Consider the following 21,647-nt stretch of genomic DNA (forward strand, 5'->3'; position numbering starts at 1 on the left):
CACCTTTCGCAACGTGGCACAGCTTTCGATTGACATTTGAAGACAGAGATTAATATATTAAATCATTTCTCACTGTTCTTTTCCCTTTGGCTTTGAGACATTACAAGTGAAACTTCTCATAATTTCAGCAGTGCACACTTTAAATAAGAAGAAAAGGTGATGGGCATCTGGCAATATGGTTGAAAAGTAACAACTCTGGTCTACAGCTCCCAGCAAGATGAACACAAATGACAGGTGATTTCTGCATTTCCACCTGAGTTACCCAGATCAGGTCACTGGAAGTGGTTAGACATTGAATGCAGCCCACAAAAGGCAAGCAGAAGTAGGGTGAGTGTTGCTTTACTCAGGAAGTGCAAGGAGCTGAAAACTTCCTCCCTTAACCAAGGAAAGCAATTGGGGGCTGTGCTATCAAGCCCATAACCTGCAGTTTTCCATGGTTTTTACAATGCAAAGACCAGGAGATTCCCTAGTGCGCTTTCAAAACCACAGACCTGGGTTTCAAGCACAAAACTGGGTGACTGCTTTCACAGATGCTGAGCTAGCTGCAAAATAATTTTTGTACCCCAGTGGCATGTGGAACACCAGTGACACAGAACCACTAACCCCTCTGGAAAGGGGCTGAAGCCAGGGAGCTAAGTGGTCTCACTGAGCAGGCCCCAATCCCATGGACAACAGCCAGCTGATATCCAATGTCTTCAAGTTCTCACTACCCACAAAGAAGCCTGAAGTCAACCTAGAGTGATCATGGTTGGTTGGGAGAGGGTTGACCACCATTACTGAGACATGAGCATGAGGATTTCCCCTCAGAGTGCTAAGAAAACTGCCAGGAACTTTGGACTGCATGGAACTCACAGAAGCATGCAAAGCAGCTGTGGCCACATTGGCTTTCTAGATTCCTCCTCACTGGGTAGGGCGTCTCTGAAAGAAAGGCAGCAGCCTGAGTCAGGGGCTTATATGTAAAACTCCCATCTCCCTGGGACAGAACACTTGGAAAAAGGGATGGCTGTAAGTGCAACTTCAGCAGACTTAAACATTCCTTCCTGCTTGCTCTGAAGGGAGCAGTGTATCTCCCAGGACAGTGCTCAATCTCTGCACAGGGACAGACTGGCTTTTCAAGTGTGCAGCTGATGAATGTGCTTCCTGACTAGAAGACCCCTTCCAGCAGGGGTCAAAAGACACTTCGTACAGAAGAGCTGTGGCTGGCATCAGCCAGGTATCACACTGAGAGAAATATTCCAATCATTGCTGTTGTGCAACTTCATATGGTGATACCCAGGCAAATAGCATCTGAGGTAGAGAAGCAAACTGTAGCAGATCTGTAGAAGAGAGACCTGACTGTTAGAAGAAAAACTAACAAACAGGAAACAGTAACATCAACATCAACAAAAAGACACTCACACAAAATCCCAATCCAAAGACATTCAGGATCAAAAATCACAGGTAGATAAATCCATGAAAAATAAGGAATAGCCAGCACAAAAGAGCTGAAAATTGAAAAAACTAGATTGCCTCTTCTCCTCCAAATGATTGCAACTCCTCTCCAGCAAGGGCACAAATATGAATGCAGAATGAGGAAGATGAGTTGGCAGAAGTAGGCTTCAGAAAGTCAGTAATAACAAAATTCTCTGAGCTAAAGGAGTATGTTCTAAATCAATGCAAGGAAGGTAAGAACCTTGATAAAATGTTACATAAGCTGCTAAGTAAAATAACCAGTTTAGAGAAGAATATATGTTAACTCATAGAGCTAAAAAACACAGTGCAAGGAACATTGTGAAGCAAAAACAAGTATTAATAGCTGAATCAATGAAGAGGAAAAAAGAGTATCAGAGATTCAAGATCAACTTAATGAAATAAAGCATGAAGACAAGATTAGAGAAAAATGAAAGAAAAGCAAAAAACAAAGCCTTCAAGGGATGTGAGACTATGTCAAAAGACCAAATCTATAATTGATTGGTGTACCTGAAAGTGATGGGGAAAAATGGAACCAAGTTTGAAAACACACTTCAAGTCATTACTCAGGAGAACTTCACAAATGGAACAAGACAGGCCAACATTCAAGTTCAGGAAATACAGATAACACCCTAATATACTCCTTGAGAGGAGTAACAGACATATAACTGTCAGATTCTCCAAGGTTGAACAAAAAGAAAAAATATTAAGGACAGCCAGAGAGACAGGTCAGGTTACCTACAAAGGGAAACCCATCAGACTAACAGAGGATCTCTCTGCAGAAACTCTGCAAGCCAAAACAGAGTGGAGTCCAATATAAAACAATCCTAAAGAAAAACCATTTCAACCTAGAATTTTATATTGAGCCCAACAAAGCTTTATAAGCAAAATAAAAATAAAATTATTACAGACAACAAAATGTAGATGGTTTTGTCACCACCATGCCTGCCTTAGAAGAGTTCCTGAAGAAAGCACTAAATATGGAAATAAAATACCAGTACTCACCTGGTGCAGAAGCTCAGACCTGTAATCCCAGCACTTTGGGAGGCATAGCCAGGAGGATCATGAGGTCAGGAGCTGGAGACCATCCTGGATAACATAGGGAAACCCCGTCACTACTAAAAATACAAAAAAATCAGCTGGCTGTGTTTGTGGGAGCCAGTAGTCCCAGCTAGTCAGACTCAGGGGCTGAGTCAGAATGGCGGGACTTTTCAGTGAGCCGAGTTCACACCACTGCACTCCAGCCTGGACGACAGAGTGAGACTCCATCTCAAAAAACAAAACAAAACAAAAACAAAACAAAAGAAAACCGGTACTCACCATTGAAAAAAATAGCAAATTTTAAAGAACAACAACACTATGAAGAAAGTGGATCAACTAATATGCAAAACAACCAGCTAGCATTGCCATGCCAGGATCAAATTGACACTTAAGAATATTAACCTTAAATGTAAATGAAATAAATTTGCCAATTAAAGTACAGAGACAGGCAAATTGTATAAAGAGTCAAGACTCTTCAGTGTGCTATATTCAGGAGACCCATCTCATGGGTGAAGACACACATTGGCTCAAAATAAAGGGATGGAGGAATATTTACCAAGCAAATGGAAAGTTAAAAAAAAAATGCAGGGGTTGAAGTTGTAGTCTATCCTAAGACAAAATTTAAGCCAACACAGATCATAAAAGACAAAGAACAGAATTGCATAATGGTAAAGGAATCAATTCAACAAGCAGAGCTAATAATCCTAAATATCTATGAACCTAATACAGGAGCACTCAGATTAAAAAGCAAGTTCTTAGAGACTTACACAGACTTAGACTCACACACAATTGTAACAGGAGACTTTAACACCCCACTATCAATATTACACAGATAAATGAGACAGAATTTTAACAAGAATACTCAGGAAGGGAATTCAGCCTTGACCAAGTAGAGCTAATAGACATCTGTAGATGTCTCCATGCCAAATCAACAGAATATACATTCTTCTCATCACCACGTGGCATTTATTGTAAAATTGACCACATAATTGGAGGTAAAACACTCCTCAGCAAATGCAAAAGAACGGATATGCAAACAAACAGTGTCTCACACCGGAGTGGAATAAAATTAGAACTCAGATTAAGAAAGTTACTCAAAACAGCACAATTGCATGGGAACTGTAAAACCTGCTTCTGATTGACCACTGGGTAAATAACAAAATTAAGAAAGAAAGAAAAAAGTTGTTTGAAATCAATAAGAACAAAGACACAACCTACCACAATCTCTAGAACACAGCTAAAAGAGTTTTAAGAGAGAATTTATAGCACTAAATGCCCACATCAAAAGTGGGAAAGATCTAAAATCAACACCATAAAATCACAATGAAAAAAACTAGAGGGACAGACATAGTGGCTCATGCCTGATATTTCAGCACATTGGGATGTTGTGCCAGGCAGGTCACCTGAGTTCAAGTGTTCAAGAACAGCTTAGCCAACCAACATGGGGAAACTCCATCTCCACAGAAAATAAAAAGAAAAGAAAAGGAGCCTGGCATGGGGGCACACAGCTGTAATACAGGATACTTGGGAAGCTGAGTTGAGATAATCTCTTGAACCCAAAAGATAAAAGCCACAGTGAGCTGAGGTAGCACCACTCCACTCCAGTGTGCATGGCAGAGCAAGACAGCTTCTCAAAAAGAAAAAAAAAAATGAAGAAGAAAGAAAGAAAAAGATCTGGAGAAGCAAGTACAAACAAATCCAAAAGCTGAGACAAAAAAAGAAATAACTGAGTTCAGAACATAACTGAAGGTGATAGAGACAGGAAAACCCTTCAAAAAATTCATGACTCCAGGAGTGTTTTTTTTTTTTATTTTTGTAAAAATTAACAAAATAGATACACTGCTAGCCAGACTAATAAAGAAAAAAAGAGAAGAATCAATTAGACATAGTAAAAAAAGATAATGGGGATGTAACCACTGATCCCACATAAATATAAACTACCATCAGAGAATACTCTAAACCCCTCTATGTAAATAAAGCAAAAAATCTAGAAGAAATAAATAAACTCCTTGACAAACACACTTCTAAAAGACTAAACCAGGAAAAATTAGAATCCCTGAAGAGACCAACAGATTCTAAAGTTGAGGCAGTAATTAATAGCCTACCAACCATAAAATGCCCAGACCAGACAGATTCACAGCTGACTTCTAGCAGACGTACAAAGAAAAGCTGGTGCTATTTCCTTCTGAAACTATTCCAACAATAGAAAAAGAGGGACTCCCCCTGAAATTATTTTAAGAGGCCAGCATCATCTTAATACCAAAACCTGTCAGAGACATAAAAAAAAAAAGGCCAATATCCCCAATGAACATCAACGTGAATATTCACAATAAAATACTCACAAACTGAATCCAGCAACACATCAAAAACTTATCCATCATGATCAGATCAGCTCCAACCAGCAAGGCTGGTTTCAACATACACAAATCAACAAACGTAATTCATCATGTGAAGAGAACCAATGACAAAAACCACATAATTTTCTCTATCGATGCAGAAAAGGCCTTAGATAAAATTCAATATCCCTTCCTACTGAAAACACTCAATTTACCAGGTATTGATGGAATGTATCAAAAACTAAAGAGAACTGTTTGTGAGAAACACATAGGAAATATTATACTGCATGGGCAACAGCTGGAAACATTTCCTTTGAAAACACAAAACACAAGGCACAAGACAAGGATGGCTTCTCTCACCACTCCTATTCAACACTGAATTGAAAGTTCTGCCCAGGGCAATCGGGCAAGAGAAACAAATAAAGAATATTCAGATAAAAATAAAGGAAATCAAGTTTTCCCTGTTTTTAGAGGACATAGTCGTATATTTAGAATACCCCATTATCTCACCTCTAAAACTCCTCAACAATAGACAAGAAACTTGTCTTTTGTATGAGTTTGCTTAAGCTTATAAGCAACTCCAGCAATCTCAGACTACCAAATCAATGTGCAAAAATCACAAGAATTTCTATACACCAATAATAGACAAACAGAGAGTCAAATCATGAATGAACTCAAATTCACAATTGCACCAAAGAAAATAAAATAACTAAGAATAAAAATTACAAGGAACATGAAGGACTCCTTTATGGAGAACTACAAACCACCATTCAAAGAAATAAGAGAGGACACCAAAAAAAAAAAAAAAAAAAAAAAAAAAAAAAAAAAAAAAAAAATTGTGTTCACAGGTAAGAAGAATAAATATCATGAAAATGACCATACTGCTTAAAGTAATTCACACATCTACAGTGATCTGATCTTTGACAAGCCTGACAAAAACAAGCAACTGGGGAAGAATTCCCTGATATGGGAAAACTGGCTCACCATACACACAAACCTGAAACTAGATCCCTTTCTCACACCACATAATTAACTCAAGATGAATTAACAGACTTAAACATAAAACCTAAAACCCTAAATGCCCTAGAAGAAAATCAAGAAATTACCATTCAGGATATAGGCATGGGCAAAGCCTTCATGACAAAAAAACCAAAAAACAATTGCACCACAATGCAAAATTGACAAATAGGACCTCACTAATCTAAAGAGCTTCTCCACAGCAAAAGAAAATATCATCAGAGTGAACAGGGGACATACAAAATGTGAGAACATTTTTTCAACCTATCTATCTGAAAAAGGTCTACAATTCAAAACCCACAAGAATTTTTAAAAAATATACAACAATATAAAAAAACCCATCAAAAAGTGGGCAAAGGAGATGAACAGACAATTCTCAAAAGAAGACATTTAATCAGCCAACAAACGTGTATAAAAAAAGCTCTGCATCACTGGTCATTAGAGAAATGCACATCAAAAGGACAATGAGATACCATTTCACACCGGTCAGAATGGTGACCATTAAAAAGTCAGGAAACAACAGATGCTGGTGAAGATGTGGAGAAAAAGGAATGCTCTATACTGCTGGTGGGAGTGTAAATTAGTTCAATCATTGGGGAAGACAGTGTGGTGATTCTTCAATGATCTATAACCAGAAATACCATTTGACCCAGCAATCCCATTATGTTGTATACCATAAGAGGATTATAAATCATTCTACATAAGGAAACATGCACACATATGTTTATTGCAGCACGATTCAGACGCAAAAAAGACATGGAACAAACCCAAATGCCCATCAATTATGGACTGGATAAAGAAAATATGGAACATATATACCATGGGATACTATGCAGCCATGAAAAAGAATAAGTTCATGTCCTTTTCAGGGACATGAATGAAGCTGGAAGCAATCATTCTCAGCAAGCTAACATAGGAACAGAAAAGCAAACACTACCTGTTCTAACTCATAAGTGGGAATGGAACAATGAAGACACAATGGAGCCTGTCAGGGAGTAGGGGGTAAGTGGAAGGAGATCATTAGGACAAATACCTAATGCATGCAGGACTTAAAACTTAGATGAGGGGTTGATGGGTGCAGCAAACCACTGTGTCACATGTACACCAATGTAACAAATCTGCCTGTTCTGCACATGTATCCTAGAAGTTAAATTATGATTTTAAAAAGTCAGGTTAAACGACAGACTAAATAGTATCCATGAATTCATGATTACTCCCTATTTGGTTTTTACTTTATAATTTGTCTGTGCTTTGTGTCTCCAGGGAAACAAAATAAAAATATATTGTACCGAACATTTTAAAAGAATTTACTAAAAAGCAGTTGGAGCCAATTCTTTTATCTCTTTATGAAGACAAGTATGGATTAAAAACCAACTCTCCTAATGCTTGTCAGTGCTTGCAAGGTTCTTATGATAAAAATAAAACTTCCAACCTAATGATACTTGGCAGCCTCCAGAACTTTAAGGAAAGCGGAGAAACAAAATATCCAACTTCAGGCTCTTTCTGGGAAAGGATGCCCGGTGCCTTGAGGACTCTTAGACCCTGGAGGAAGGATGGAAGTGGGGTAGGTGGGGGCGGCCTTTGGAGTCACTGCTGCTCTGGCAGCCACTGCTGTTCCCCATGGATAGCTAGGAGTCTCAGCCTTCAGCAGAAACAGCAGGCTTTCTGCAAGCAGTGTTTGGCGTGCCTGCCTGATTTCCATCTCTATATCTTCCTTAGTGATGTATCTACTCAGGTTTTTACCTTAGAATTGGGTTGCTTATCTTTTTGAGTTTGAGAGTTTCCTCGTATATTGTCCATACAAGTCACTTTTCAGATGAGTTTGCTAAATTTTTCTACCTGTGGCTGGCTTTTTGTTTCCCTTTATCGGATTTTTATTTTTTTTGACGTGGAGTCTCATTTTGTCACCAAGGCTGGAGTTCAATGACCAGATCTAGCCTCACTGCAATCCCCACATCCCAAGTTCAAAGGATTCTCCTTGCTCAGACTCCTGAGCAGCTAGGATTACCGGCGCACACCAGAAATCCCAGTTAAATTTTTGTATTTTTAGTACAGACGTGATTTCACCATGTATACGATGCTGATCTGGAACTCCTGTCCTCAGGTGATCTGTCCACTTTGACTTTCGAAAGTGCTAAGACTACGGGCTTGAACTGCCATGTCCAATGGCAACAGGGTGTTTTACAGAGTAGACAATTCAGCTTCCAATAAAGTTCATATTATCCATTCTTTTTCTTTCATGGACTTGCTAATAACTCATTACCAAACCCAGACCCATGAAGATATTTTCTAATTACAACTTTGCATTGAATAAATTTAATGTATGGGTATTTTTGACTAATTTTTTAACTGTAAAAGTTTTGTCTATATTCATTGGTTTCCATTTAGTTTCCAGCAGTTTTCTTGACACTTGTGAAATAGCTTTGCCTCTTCCAAAGAATATGCTTTGCATTTTTGACAAAATCAGTTGACTTGGGATGGTTTTGGGGCTATCTATTCTCTTCCACTTATCTGCTTGTCTATTAAATTATGAATGCCACACTCTTCTTTATTACGTTAGCTTTAGTGTAAGTATTCATATCCAGATGTGCAAGTCCCTTAGCTTTGTTCTTCTTCAGTCTTATTTCATCTATTCTAGGTTTAGGAAGAGTTTGTTGATATATTTACCTGGAATTTGATTGGGATAGGGCTGCCATAATCATAAATGTACTTCTCCAGAACGAGAAACATCTGTTTACTGATTGATTGATTGAAAAAGAGTTGTGTCACCCATGTTGGAGTGCAGTGCTGCTATCTCAACTCACTGAGATTCTCCCACTTCAATGACTCAAGTAGCTGGGACTACAGGCGTTGCATTTTTGGTAGAGATGGATTTCACCCTGTTCCCCAGGCTGGTCTCCAACTCTTAGGCTCAAGTGATCTGCCTGTGGCAGCCTCCCAAAGTGCTGGGATTACAGGCATCTGCCAACATGCCAGGCCTCTCTGCATTTACTAACATTTCTTTTGATTTCTCTCAAAGGTGACTTGCTGTTTACTGAATGAATCTTGCATATTTTGTTACATTTATACTTAATGTATTCAATTTTGTGGGTAGTGTTGTAAGTGGTGTTTTAATATTCAAATTCCAAAGATTTCTATTCATTATTTCTGACATACAAAAACTCAATCGAGTTTTATCTATTGCCCGTCTTCTTTGCTTCTTTTTATCTCCACTCAGGTATGGGAATGTTGGCTGTATTTCACTTCCACTTCCTGAGATTACCTCCTGTATGAACCCACCCCGAATTTCAGAGATTTTCCCGGGCTACCACCAGAGGGTGCACGGAGCCTAGGCACTGAGACCGCAGAGCCCGGAAACCAACTCTCTGAGGAGCAGGGTGTCCTCACAGTGCTTCGGACAGTGCTTCCTTCTCCTCAGGACACAACGGAGAAAGGCCGTTGTTTCAGGGTACGTGGGGACACCTGTGGCACGTTCCTGGTGAAGACTAAGCCTCCTTCATCTCAGGAACTGCCTAAGTGTGGTCGCGGCTTTGGCACACCTGGGGTCGCCTCCACCATGAAGATGAAGGCTCTTTCTCTTTCGTACATGTCCAGGAGTGGCCGTTGCTACAAGAGATCTGGTGCTATGACCAGGTGAGAATAAAAACTTCTCCTCGGGACCCTCCCAGGAGAGGACATGGCATTCAGACATCTAGTGGCGAGGTGAGGAAAAGTCACCCTGTCTGCCGCACCCAGAACTGAGGAGGGGCACTGCCCTGAGCCTTAATTCCCAGCCTTAGCCTACAATTCTGACTATACGAAAGTGTCCCTTGAATGAGTCAGTGAACACGCATTGTCACAGCTACCAAAGTGTGGTTTGCAGATGATCTGGGCTTGTTTCTGGGGGAGATTCTGGTACAGGGAAAGGAGAGGCGCTGAATGGAACCACTATGACTGGCTGAGGACAGGGGAGAAGTCACAACCTCCAACAACACTTTTTTTCATGATTTAATGACTCATTTTTCTTAGAGAACTAAAGTAGTTCAAACAATATAGAAAAATTTTTAAGTAGGTATATGAGAACTTGAATGATTATTTAAGTTTAAATATATGATATATGACTGGTTAGCAACATTTTTTCTTTTCCTGACACAGTCACAGTTTAATTGAGAGTGGATTTCTAATGGCGATGGAAATATCCACTTTGTGAAGATTGACATCATACATTAGGTGAGATGTACTAACAGTATCAAATTTTAATATTACACCATAAATTAATTGAAGAATTCTGAGCCAAATATGATTGACAAATGGTCTATGACACAGCCCTACTCAGGAAATCCTGAGAACATGTGCCCCAGGTGGTGTGTACACAGCCTATATTTATGCATTTTAGGGAGACAGGAGACATCAATCAAACATATGTAAGATGTACATTGGTTTGGTGGAGAAAGGATGGACAACTTGGAAACAGCGATGGTGCAGGGCTGGACTTTCAAGTTACAGGTAGATTTAAATATGTTTTCATTGGCAGTTGTCTGAAAGAGTTAAGTTATTACCTAAAAACCTAAAATCAAAAGATAGGAAAGACTGGGTTACAATAAATAGTAAGGGCTGTAGAGACCAAAGTTTTAGCATGATGATGAAGATTCCATGTAGCAGGCTTGAGAGAATAGAAGGTAAATATTGCTTATCGGACTTAAGTTATGTGTTGCTGTTAATGATGATCAACTTTTTCTAAAGTTCAAAAGGGAGGAGCATGTAATGAATCATGTGTGTCCCTCTTTCCTGTCGGGAGCTGGATCACTTTTGGAATGCCCTTGGTCAAATGGTGGGGTTCATTCAGATGACTGTGGTGGGTGGGGGGACTTAAGAGTTAATTTTTTTTAAAAGGTGTCACTTCTATTTACAAAACTATTACCTATTAAATTGTTATACATAATAATTAGTCTAAGAGAAAAAAGGGATTTCTTAAATTAAAAAAAAAAAAAACACTAAAAAATCTAAGCCACCAAATCTTGCCAGATTTTTTTTTCTTTCTGTTTTTAAAGTTCTCAGAGATGCTTTGCTTGTAAGTCATATAGCTGACTTGTTGACCATCTGGGTATAGTTCTGTTGCTTCTTCAAATACTGTACCTAATAACCTTCCAAAATTGTTTTTAAGTAAATTTCTTAAATTGTAGTAGTAAAAAAAATGAAGACAATATTAAACAATACTGAAGTTTATCACAGGATATAAAATTTTCAACAATTATTTCTTTTCTTCTTCTTCTTCTTTTTTTTTTTTTTTTTTTGAGATAGGATCTCATTCTTTTTCCCAGCCTGGAGTACAGAATTGCCATCATCGCTCACTGCATCCTCTAGCTGCAAAGATCAACTGATCCTCCACATTGGACTCAGCTATCATCTCTTCCTAACTTTTTGTATTTTTTGGTGGAGACAAAGCTTTGCCATGTTGCCTGGACATGTCTCAAATGCCTGGACTCAAGTGATCTGCCTGCCTTGGCCTCAAAAAGTGCTGAGAGTATAGGCATTAATAAAATGTTTCTGTTAGGGTTAGATAAAAATTAGTCTTGAAAACTGGCTAGCCATATGTAGAAAGCTAAAACTGGATATCTTCCTTACACCTTATACAAAAATTAATTCAAGATGGATTAAAGACTTAAACATTAGACCTAAAACCATAAAAACCCTAGAAGAAAACCTAGGTATTACCATTCAGGACATAGCCATCGCCAAGGACTTCATGTGTAAAACACCAAAAGCAATGGCATTAAAAGCCAAAATTGAAAAATGGGACCTAATTAAACTAAAGAGCTTCTGCACAGCAAAAGAAACTACCATCAGATTGAGCAGGAAACCCACAGACTGGGAGAAAATTTTTACAACCTGCTCATCTGACAAAGGGCTAATATCAAGAATCTACAATGAACTCAAACAAATTTACAAGAAAAAAACAAACAAACCCCATCAAAAAGTGGGTGGAGTATATGAACAGACACTTCTCAAAAGAAGACATTTATGCAGCCAAAAGACACATGAAAAAATGCTCATCATCACTGGCCATCAGAGAAATGCAAATCAAAACCACAATGAGATACCATCTCACACCATTTAGAATGGCAATCATTAAAAAGTCAGGAAACAACAGGTGCTGGAGAGGATGTGCTTTAGATTGCATTTAGAATGATGCTTTAGATTGCCTTACCTGCATAGGCCTTCTGAAGGTGCGTTTGAAGCTTCAGTCTTGAAAACCATACAGGCTGGAAAAGTATCTAAAGAACTATTTATTTGAGATGGCACATGTTTCTTCAGAAACTCAAGTTGTTTCTCCCAGAGATGAATGAACTGATTCAGAAGCCTCTGCTAGATGGCTACTGTGTAAACACACATTCCTTGGGGACTCAGACTTAAGGTCAATGATTGAAGAAAATGCTGTTCAGGCTTTTTCACAAGAATCCTTGTTAAAATGGCCATGTGACACAGTGTGTGTTTCTGAGCCAGATAAAGATAATGATTTTTTTTTCTCTGATTTTCCCCAGGAAATATCAGAAAATATTTGAGAGTGACCAATTCAAGTCTATTCTATGTGATGAGAATGGAACTTGCCTAGTGACTAATGAAGAACTCATCAAGAAAGAAATTTTGGATAGAATGACTCCTTACGGAATATTTCAAGCTGACAGAATCAAAAGTTTTGCTTGACAGCTCAGCCTTTATGGATTTAGTAAAATTTGACAGAATTTTCAAAGATCTGCCTTTGTAGCCACCTTTCTGGCAGAAGAGAATGAATCCATTGTCTTAAGCAAGATATTTAACATATTTCAGTTACCACTTTATATAGAGTATATATGTAATTTTACTTTCTACCTCAGTAAATATGTTAATACATGCAGTAAGACCAGATCTTGAAAATTATGTAAAATACTAAGGTAAAAATTTTTTAATTTTTTGAAATTATTGAGTTCAGCTTGAGCATTAACCTTCCAGCATTTTAAGAAATTTTGCTAACAACTTTGAATCTTACCAGTGAAATCAAAATAAATGTACCAAAGCCACTTAATGCAATGTCACTATTAATATATAAAATGTTTTCACTTGAGGGCTTAGCAACTTTAGTGCTTTTTTCCCAAAAGCACATTCTTGAAAATAGTAAACCATGTTCATGAATTTTTTGATGATATTAAGTTTGTGTGATGAAACAGAAATCTGATATTTTAAGTGTTTGTTATTGTCACTTGTCTCAACAAATTGCAACAGATCAGCATGCTATTTTAAATCAGTTGACCTCTATTCATGTGCACTCTCATAGCACCTGCATCCAAGCAAGTGGCCACATTGTGAATTTCATTACAACCACAACTTCTCAATACCACAACATATCTCCCTTGCAAAACTGTTTTCTGGGGCTGATAGTGGAACCATCTGCTCTTCCAACAAGATATCCTGTGATATTAGTCAACGAGGCTCCACATCCTAACCTGCTACCAGTAGGCAAACAATGGTTGCAAAGGCCTACGATACCTGATACATCAGCTGTCCCTCATTCGAGGCCAGATCTTCAACCATCACAACTGGACAAATATCACCTTAATTACAAATGATCTTCCATTAAAACAGTATCAGATTATGCATGACAACAGAGACTAACATTTACATAGACCAAAAAAACCCTAAAAATATCTGCAATTATCTTACTGAAAAATAAAACTGCATGTCAACTTATATGTTTGCTTTGTCTTTATTTCTCAAAGTATAGTTAAAAGTAAAATGGTGTTTTCTTTCAGTGTCAGGCTATTGTACTACTTCCTATAAAAATATATGTGGGCTTTTTGATTATTTGTAAGGAAATTTGATGTGCTCCTTTGTAAGTTAAGTAATTTAGTTCTTTAAAGAAGAAAAAATAATAAAGTCTTTGGGTCCACTTGCTGCTGAAACAACATGGTACCACTACCTGGGTAATTTGTAAAAAGGCTTATTTTGCTCATGGCTCTGGAGGTGGGGAAGTCCAATGGGCTGCATCTCATGAGATCTTCTTTCTATGTTACAACATGGCAGGTTGACCTTACATGGTGAAGGGCATGAGATGAACAGAAAATCGGGACCAAACTCATCCTTCATCAAAGCTCACTCACAAAATAACTAATTTGTTCTCCAGATAATACCATCAATTTAGTCACGATGTTACACACACGGCTAATCAACTCTCAAAAGTCCTACCTCCCAACATTGTCACAATGAACACAGAAATTCAATGTGAAATTTGGAGGGGACATACAAAATCATGACAGCAGGCAAGGGAAAGGAAACAACTGGAGTTAGGAAAAAGTAGTAAGTGACTTCTCAGGTAGTCTGGCACAAATCAAATAGGGCATAAATTTGGGCGGCACAAAGGGAATAGATACTCACATAAATGCACACAGACACACACACAGAGAACATCTTGAGAAAGGTTAACACACACTATATACTTCAGTATTTTCTCAGTTACATTTCCTCAGTTTTTCGAAACTTAGATTTTAGTTGGCAAAGATTTTCTTCATTGCAATTCATACGTAATGAGCTCAGTGTCCATGATCACAATAATTTGTGTCATCACTTCAATAATAAGGTTTACATCATATTATGCTCATGGATTTCTTCACTGTCAGCACATGGTGGAATTTTACAGCTGGCATTAACAAAGCATCATTTAAATCTTATATCAAAGCTTTCCAACATGCTTGTGACTTTCATTATCTCCTGCTAGAGTCCACCATTCATGTTTTCTAATGCACATTTCCTTACTTTTTTTTTTCTCTGAGAACATCTCCCTGTGTTACCCCAGATGGAGAGCAGTGGCATTATTTCAGCTCACTGCAAACTCAACCTCTGGGTTCAAGCAAATCTTGTGCCTCAACCTTTTGAGCAGGTAAAATTATATATGCCCACCATGCTGGGCTAATTTTTATATTTTTAGTAGAAATGGGGTTTCAACATTGTGGCCAGGATGGTCTTGAACTCCTGGCTTCATGTGATCCACCCACCATGGCCCCTAAAAGTGCTGAGATTACAAGCTTGAGCCACCAAACCCCACCTCTAATGCAGATTTTCATCACATTGGTTTCATGCTCCATACAAAGTCAGAGTTAATTGCTTTTGTCAGGATTTAATACCTTTTGGATTCTGAGTCCAGATCCTCAGCATGGCTAAATAAATCGCTTTCAGACCTGTTATTTGTTTCCCTTTCAGCTTCATGTCCTTCTCTTTCACCACAGTGAGAGATTCAGACAGCTCCACTTTCAGACATGCCCTTTTCCATCTGGCAACTTGAGTCCCATTTATTTCTTGGAGATAAAAATGTCTCCCCCATTTGCCTACTTAAGACTCCTACAACACAGACATCACTCCTTCCAGGAGTTGCTTCTTATCTATCACATTAGTTTTCTTGTCTGTCTGTCTTGGACACCCAGAAATGATGTAACACAGTACCTAATACATATATGTGTGTGTGTGTGTATGTATACACATATGTATGTGAATTAGACAATATTGACTGGGACATACGAATATAACATCTATTTTCATTGTCAAAATGAACATTCTTGGTGTTGTGGCATTACTTTTTATTCTTTTTTCCTCACCACAACTTTTTCTAAAAGGGTAGGTCACAGTATCATTCATTAGAGATGCAATAATTTTGACTTATGGAGACTAGCATCACTGGTTATCACTTCAACTATCACACTTTCTTTTTATGTCTAGTTATGATTTTTCCATGCTTCTTCTAAAACTTCTTTTTCATCTTCTGCTTTGATTGGTAGGTCCTTGCCTGAAAGAACTAGCTGTCTCCTTACCACTCTTTCCTTTATGTGCAGTAGCAATTCCCAGTGGCAAAGGGATATTTGGGAGCCCCTTGTGGCCTATTGAAAAAATTCAAATATCCCAAAATAAAAACTTAAAGAAGCTATTTTTGAAACTGACTTTGTATGCATGGATTCATTTGATAGAGTTCAACCTTTCTTTTGATTCAGCAGGTTGGAAACACTATAATTGTAGAATCTGCAGTGGGACATTTGGGAGCCCACAGAGGCCTATGGGGAAAAACTTAATATCCCCATGTAAAAACTAGAAAGAAACTATCTGTGAAACTGGTTTTTGATGTGTGGATTCATCTCACAGAGTTAAACCTTTTCTTTGATCCAACAGTTTGGAAAACTTTTGGAGAATCTGCGAAGAGACATTTGGGAGTCCTATGAGGCCTATAATGAACTACAGAATATCCACAAACAAAAACTAGAAAGAAGCTATCTGTGAAATGCCTTTGTGATGTGTGGATTCATCTCACAGAGGTAAAACTTTCTTTTCATTCAGCAGTTGGGAAGCACTTTTTTAACAGAATCTGTGAAGGGACATTTTGTAGCTCATGAGGTCTATGGTGAAAAACAAGATATCCCTGGATGAAAACTGGAAAGAAGCTATCTGGGAAACTGATCTGGGATGTGTAAATTCATCTTACAGAATTAAACCTCCCTGTTGGTTCAGCAGGTTGTAAACACTCTTTTTGGAGAATCTGCAAAGGGACATTTGGGAGCCCATTGAGGTCTTTTGAAAAGAAAAGAATATGCCCAGATGAAAACTAAAAAGAAGCTATCTGTGAAACTATTTGGTGATGTGTGGATTAATCTCATAGAGTTAAACTGTTCTTTCAATCTAGCAGGCTGAAAACACTCTTTTTGTAGAATCTGTGAAGCGACATTTGGGAGTCTTTTGAGGCCTATGAAGAAAAACTGAATATTCCCGGATAAAAGTTAGAAAGATGGTATCTTTGAAACTATTTTTTGATGTTTGGATTCATCTCACAGAGTTAAACCTTTCTTTGATTCAGCAGGTTGAAAACATTCTTTTTGAAGAATCTGTGAAGGTACATTTTGGTGTCCATTGAAACCTATGGAGGAAAATGGGATATCCCAAGATAAAAACTAGAAAGAAACTATCTCTGAAACTACTTTGTGATGTGTGGATTCATCTCACAGAATTAAACCTTTCTTTTGATTCAGCAGTTAAAAAACACTGTATTTGGAGAAGCTGTGATGGGACATTTGGGAGCCAATTGAGGCCTAGAGTAAAAACAGAATATCCCCGTATCAAAATTGAAAAGAAGCTATGTATCAAACTGTATTGTGATGTGTGGATTCATCTCACAGAGGTAAACCTTCCTTTTAATTCAGCAGGTTGAACACACTCCTTCAGGAGATCTGTGATGGGATATTTGGGAACCCTTTGAGGCTTAAAGGAAATAATCAAATATCTGCAGATATAAGCTAGAAAAAGTCTACCTACGAAATTGCTTTATGATGTGTGGATACATCTCACAGTGTTAAATTTCACTTTGATTCAGTAGGTGGGAAACATTCCTTTTGGAGAATCTGCAAAGGAACATTTTGAGGCCAATGGGGAAAAACAGAATATCCCCAGGAAAAAACTAGAAAGAAGCTATCTGAAACTGCTTTGTGATGTCTGGATTCATCTCACAGAGTTAAACAATTCCTTTGATTTGGCAGGTTGGACACACTCTTTTTGGAAAATTTCCAAAGGGACCTTTGGAAGCCCATTGAGGCCAATGGGGAAGACCAGAATATCTGCAGGTAAAAACTAGAAAGAAGTTATCTGTGAAACAGCTTTATGATGTGTGGATTCATCTCACAGAGTGAAACATTTCTTTTGATTCAGGAGATTGGACACAGTCTTTCTGAAGAATATGCAAAGAGACATTTCACAGGCCATTGAGACCTATGGGGAAAAAGAGAATATCCCTGGGTAAAAACTAGAAAGAAGCTCTCTGTGGAACTGCCTTGTTCTACAGATGAGAAGTGGATTCATCTCTCAGAGTGAAACATTTCTTTTGATACAGTAGTTTGGAAACACTCTTTTTGGAGAATCTGCAAAAGAGCATTTGGGACACTTTTGAGGCCTAAGGGAAAAAACTGAATATCCTCAAGTAAAAACTAGAAAGAAGGTATCTGTAAAACTGCTTTGTGAGGTGTGGATACATCTCACAGAGTTTAAACCTTTCCTTTGATGCAGCAGGTTGGAAGCACTCTTTTTGGAGTTTCTGATAAGGGACATTTAAGAGACCTTTGAGGCCCATGCAGAAAAAAACCACATATCCTTAGGTAAAAACTAGAAAGAAAGTATCTGTGAAACTGCTTTGTTTTGTGTGGATTCATTTCACAGAGTTAAACATTTCTTTTGATTCAGCAGGTTGGAAACACTCTTTCTGGAGAATCTGCAAAAAGACTTTTGGGAGCCCATTGAGACCCATAACGAAAATGCCAATTTTTCCCCATACCTAGAAATAATATATCTGTGAAACTGCTTTGTGATGTGTGGAGTCATCTCATAGAGTTAGACGTTTCTTTTGATTCAGCATGCTGGAAACACTTTTTTTTGGAGAATGTGTAAAGGAAAATTTTGGAATCCCAGTGAGGCCCATGGGGAAAAAACAAATATACTGAGGTAAAAACTAGAAAGAAGATATTGGTATAACTGATCTGTGATGTATGCTTCATTTCACAGTTTTAAACGTTTCTTTTGATTCAGCAAGTTGGAAATACTCTTTTTGAGGATCTGAGTAGAGACATTTGGGAACCTATTGAAGATTATGGGGAAAAGATCAATATCCCCAGGTAAAAACTAGAAAAAAGCTATCAAGAACCTGCTTTGTGATGTGTGGATTCATCTCACAGAGATAAAATTTCTATTGATTCAGCATGTAAAAAGTACTCTTTCTGGAGGATCTACAATGGAACATTTTGGAGACCATTGAATCATATGGGGTAAAACTGAATATCCCCAGGTAAATACTAGGAAGAAGTTATGTGTAAAACTACTTTGTGATGTGTGGACTCACCTAACAGAAGTAAAATCGCCTTTCTATTCAGCAGATTGGAAACACTCTTTTTGGAATATCTGCTTAGGGACATTTGGGGCCCCATTGAGGTCTTGAGGAAAAACAGAATATCACAGATAAAAATTGGAAAGAAGATGTATGAGAAATGGCTTCATGATGTGTGGATTCATGTCACAGAGTTAAACCTTTCTTTTGATTCAGCAGGTTGGAAAGACTCTTTTTGGAGAATCTAGGAAGGGATATTTGGGAGCTCATTGAGGCCCATGGGAAAAAATCAAATATCCCCAGAAAGTCTAAGGAATGTATCTGTAAAACTGCTTTGTGATGTGTGGAGTCATCTAACAGAGTTACAAGTTTCTTTTGATTCAGCAGGCTGGAAACACTCTTTTTGGGGAATCTGTAAAGTTAAATTTAGGAGACTAGGGGACCATGTGGAAAACGGAATGTACCCAGGTAGAAACTAAAAGCAAGCTGTCTGTCAAACAGCCCAGAGTTAAAACTTTCTTTTGATTCAGCAGGTTGGAAACACGCTTTTTGGAGGATCTGTGAAGGGACATTTGGAAGTTCATTGAGGCCAGTGGGGTAAAATGGAATATGCTGTGATTCAAAACTGGAAAGAAGCTATCTGTGAAACTGCTTTGTGGCTTGCAGATTCTTCTCACAGAGTTAATACTTTCTTTTGATTCGACAGGTTGAAAACACTTTTTTTTTTTTGGAAAGTCTGTGAAGGGACATTTTAGATCCCATAAAAGATCATGGGGAAAGTCAGAATATTCTCGGGTAAAAACTTGAAAGAAACTATGTGTGAAACTGCTTTGTGATTTGTGGATTCATCTCAGAATTAATCCTTTCTTTTGATTAAGCAAGTTAGAAAATCTCAGCCAGGTGGGGTGGCTCATGCCTCTGATCTCAGGACTTTGGGAGGCTGAGGTGGGTGCATCACAAGGTCAGGAGTTTGAGACGGTCCTGGCTAACATGGTGAAACCCCATCTCTATTAAAAATACAAAAAAATTATCCAGGCATGGTGGTGGGTGCCTTAGTCCCAGCTACTTGGGTGGCTGAGGCAGGAGAACAGCGTGTACCTGGGTGGTGGAGCTTGCAGTGACTGGGAAATTGGAATACTTCACTCCCAACTGGGTGACAGAACAAGACTCCACCTCCAAAAAAAAAGAAAAGAAAAAGAAAATCTCTTTTTGGAGTATATGCAAAGGGATATTTGGGAGACCACTGAGGCCCATATGGAAAAACTTAATATCTCCAGGTAAAGACAAGAAAAAAGCTGTCTGTGAAACTCCTTTGTGATGGGTAGATTCATCTCAAAGAGTTAAATGTTTCTTTTGATTCAGCAGGATGGAAACACTCTTTTTTAGAGATTCTGCTAAGGGATATTTGTGAACCCATTGAAACTTATGGGAAAACTAAATATTCCCAGGTAAAAACTAGAAAGAAGGTATCTGTGAAACCGCTTTGTTGTATGTGGATCCATCTCTTAGAGATAAACCTCTTTTTTAACACAGCAGGTTAAAACACTCTTTGTGGAGGATCTGCAAATGGACGTTTGGAAGCCCATTGAAGACAATGTGAAAAACCAAATATTGCCAGGTAAAATCTAGAAAGAAGCTATCTGTAAAAATACTTTGTGGTTTGTTGCTTCTTATCAGAGTTAGATGTATTCTTTGATTCAACATGTTGGAAACAATCTTTTTGGAAAATTTGCAAAGGCACATTTGGTAGCCCATTGAGGCATACGGGGAAAAACCCAATATCCCCAGGTAAAAACTACAAAAAAACTTTCTATGAAACTGGTTTATGATGTGTGGATTCATCTTTCTGAATTAAACCTTTCTTTTGATTCAGCAGGTTGGGAACACTCTTTTTGGAGAAACTGTGAAGGGATTTTTGGGAACCCATTGAGGTCCATTTGGAGAAACTGAATTTTCACAGGTAAAAACTAGAAAGAATCTGTGTAACAGCTTTGTGATGTGTGGATTCATCTCACAGAGTTAAATCTTTCTTTGGATTCAGCAGATTAAAAGCACTCTTTTTGGAGAATCTATGAAGGGATTTTTGAGAGCCCATTAAGGCCTATTGGGTAAAAAACTAGTATCCTTAGGTAAAAACTAGAAAGAACCTATCTGTGAAACTGCTTTTGTCACGTGTGGATTCATCTCACAGAGTTAAACCTTTCTTTGGATTCAGCAGGTTAAAAACACTGTTTTTGGAGAATCTGCATGGGATATTTGGGAGTCCATTCAGGCCCATGTGGAAAAACCCAATATCCCCAGCAAAACATTAGAAAGAAAGTGTCTGTGAAATTGCTTTGTGATGTGTGGATTCATCTCACAAAGTTAAACCTTTCTTTTGATTTATCTGGTTGGAAATGTGGGAAAGAGAGTTTCTGAGGTGCCACTTGTGCTGGTCCCCTCTGTATGGGACACACATTGAAAGCCATAGGTGGCCTCTGAGGAGAAAAGCCTCTTTATTGCCTTCGGGATTTTATGCCCCATGAGCATAAACACTCAGCAGCATTCCACAGTTTTCTCAGGGTGATAATACTCCATTGAAGCAGTGGAGTATAGTCAAACATCTTGGCTTCCCCTAAAACCTGCTACCACCTGCTTCAGTCCCAATAAGTTAAAAGTCTTAAGTAGTTTAGACACACGCCTCTCCTCAAGAAAATTCACATAAATCACTACTGCTATAAATCTTATGGAATGATTCACAAGCTCTCCTTCACTGATTAATCCTTTACCTCATTCCTTCCTCCCCTTTCCATCTGCTGTAAGAACAAAGAGATTATACACAAATAAATTGGGTGGAGCCTGAGAACTTTGGGCTGTGAGCAAGCCGTCAATGCTCCAGCCCCCTAGACCCACCTTTTAAACACTTATGCTGTCTCTTTCTAATTCCTTTTTTCTCCACCAGAGTCGGG

The 21,647-nt window shown here is 38.3% G+C and overlaps 1 pseudogene; it reads left to right on the top strand.

The window, feature by feature from the left end:
• Nucleotides 1-12,118: 12,118 nt before the first annotated feature.
• Nucleotides 12,119-18,494, top strand: LOC129053267 (heat shock transcription factor, Y-linked-like; annotated as a pseudogene).
• The last annotated feature ends 3,153 nt before the right edge of the window (nt 18,495-21,647 follow it).

Source organism: Pongo abelii, chromosome Y (genome assembly GCF_028885655.2).
Source record: "Pongo abelii isolate AG06213 chromosome Y, NHGRI_mPonAbe1-v2.0_pri, whole genome shotgun sequence".
In the NCBI taxonomy this organism is placed as follows: domain Eukaryota; kingdom Metazoa; phylum Chordata; class Mammalia; order Primates; family Hominidae; genus Pongo; species Pongo abelii.